The sequence below is a fragment of the Mauremys reevesii genome, linkage group 16 (genome assembly GCF_016161935.1).
Source record: "Mauremys reevesii isolate NIE-2019 linkage group 16, ASM1616193v1, whole genome shotgun sequence".
NCBI lineage: Eukaryota > Metazoa > Chordata > Testudines > Geoemydidae > Mauremys > Mauremys reevesii.
In genome coordinates, this window is record NC_052638.1 from 788,725 (window position 1) to 791,314 (window position 2,590).

General features: G+C 54.0%; 1 long non-coding RNA gene across 1 annotated transcript; it reads left to right on the top strand.

Moving 5' to 3' along the window:
- Window positions 1-246: 246 nt before the first annotated feature.
- Window positions 247-2,231, top strand: LOC120384282. The gene is made up of 3 exons (XR_005588731.1): window positions 247-340; window positions 839-934; window positions 2,170-2,231. It is a non-coding gene; the product is annotated as an uncharacterized LOC120384282 (long non-coding RNA).
- The last annotated feature ends 359 nt before the right edge of the window (window positions 2,232-2,590 follow it).

A 2,590-nucleotide genomic window follows, 5' to 3' on the forward strand; every position in this document is an offset into this window, starting at 1 on the left:
GCCGGGAGTCCCAGATCTTCTCCGGCCTAGATTACCCCCAGCTGTGGCTGTTCCCATCCCCCAGCAGAGGAGGCGGGAACGTCTCCACTTTCCTGGCTGGGGGGTGATTTCACTCCAGGAACGTTACAGCGGCCGTAGGGAGGGGATCACTGCGGGGGAGGGGGTCATGGCCATGGCAGTGCCAGCGCCACTCCGGTGCCGCCAAGGATAACACGGGCTCCTCTCTCCCCGCAGCAAACTGAAGCTGCTGCTTGCCCTGGAGCTGGAATCACGCCTCCTGCGGGCTCTTCTTTACACCATCTTCACGATGGGCACTGGGCAGGATACCACCCACTTCCAGGTAGGTCACGATCCTACTTCCCTGTCCCAGGAGCAGGAGCCGCCTCTGGTCCCTGCTCCCTTGGTTTGATGGAGCTGCTGAGAATAGGGGAGGAGTGAGCAGAGCTGGGAACAAGCCCGAGACAAACTGGCAGGGAGGGCCCCTTCCCTCCAGGGGGGATTATATTACCCCTCTGTGGCTGATCCCAGCCTTCCCTCTCCTCATTCTGTGTTCTGCTGCCTGGACTCTCCCGGGGATCCTTCTTCCCACCCATTGCAGTTTGGCTGGTGTCTAGTCTGCTGGGTACCAGGCCCTGCACAGAGAACTGCGAAGGCCAAGGATTGAGGAGCCAGCAGGCATCCGACTAGGAACTCTTGCCAAGTGTCCTTGGAATGATGTGAATGGGAGAGGCCAGGATGTGCCTTTTGGGTCTGGCCAGGGCTCTCAGAGAACCCCCCTGGTCCCGTGACTGGTGTAGCCCCATGTCCCATGACTGACGGGTGTTCCCGCTTCTTGCAGGCTCTGCACAACACCTATTTACAGAGGCTGGACGCCATGGTCGGGTGCCTGCTCACTGAGACCCCCACCCCAGCTAAGCTGCAGCACCTCTTGGAGGTGAGTAGAATGGGCCGGTCTGGGGCGGAATTTCCCCTTAACCCCGTCAGGGGGCTGCAAAGGAGAGACTAGAAGAGTCCCGTTTCCGTTGTGTCCTCCCAGCTTGGACCCAAGCCGCCCCACGTTCCCAGAGCTGCCAGTGCAGTGCAATGTTGGGACCCTTACGCCTCCTGGGGCGGGGGCGCAGGGGAGCAGAGGGAAGGAGCTGGGACTCTCAGCCAGAGCTCTGCACGGTTGCATTAAGCACTAACAGTGAAAACCAGGCCTGGCTGGGGCCTGAGAGACTGAAACCAACACCTGTGAGATGCAGGACATGGGACCCTGAGAAAAGTCACTGGCTCCTTTCTAGGGAGACCCTGAGATACAGGAGGAGCCTCAGGGAATCAGCTCTTCTGTCCTAGGGACACTGCAGTTCCTGTCCTCACGGCCACTCCATCCATCCTACCAAGGCTTCTGCAGCTGGGGTCTGGGGTCCAGGACATGTGCCTTGATCCTGACGTGCTGTTCATGGATCAGAGCACATGATCTGAGGGTTCAGAGCAAATAGACCAGCCCCAAGACCGACCATTGTCCCAGCCTGGCGAGACAATGACAGCTTGTGCCCAGTGGAGGACAGGACCAAACAGCTCAGCTTCCGCCATGCTGTCCCACGTCTGTGCTTCTTGGCACAGCAGCAGGGGCTGGACACTCTGGAGCCCCACTTCTCCAAAGTGGCCACGCCATCAGGGGCTCATTCACCTGCACATCTACCAAAGTGATCTATGCCATCATGTGCCAGCAATGCCTCTCTGCCATAGGTACATTGGCCAAACCGGACAGTCTCTATGCAAAAGAATAAATGGACACAAATCTGGAGAACACTTCAGCCTCTCTAACCACTCAGTGACAGACTTGAAGGTGGCAATTTTGCAACAAAAAAACTTCAAAAACAGACTCCAAAGAGAGACTGCTGAACTTGAATTAATATGCAAATTAGATAAAATTAACTTAGTTTTAAACAGAGACTGGGAATGGTTGGGTCATTGCACTAATTGAATCTATTTCTCCACGTTAAGTATCCTCACATCTTCTGTGGGTCATCTTGATTATCACTTCAAAGGTTTTTTTCTCCTGCTGATGATTGCTCATCTCAGTTGATTGGCCTCTTAGAGTTGGTATGGCTACTTCCACCTTTTCACAGTCTCTGTATGTATAAATATCTTCTTTCTGTGTTCCATTCTATGCATCCGCTGAAGTGAGCTGTTAGCCAGTGAGTGGCCCATCGAACGGACACTTAATTCACAATGGACCATGGGAGGCACCCATCTACACTGAACGGACTTTTCTGTGAATGTTCTATCTGACGTATCCTGCAAAGTATCCATCCTGCAATGACTGAGCAAAATAGGGCATGGACAGGGACTTGCCCATGTGACTCCAAGCTCCCATCTTTCACCTGTGATTTTCCACTAGCTGTGCTGAGGACTTTGAAACAATGGGTTTCCCTTCATATGGCAGAAGTTAAAAGAGGCCCTGGAAACATCTCCACTGTGCCTCTAGCCTGCTCCAGCCTCTTTCCTGCTCAAACATCTGGACTATGGACTTATACTAATGGGAGCATCTAACCAAGGGAGAGGAACTTCCAGTGACTTGGAAGCACCCAAAGACTTATCAAGC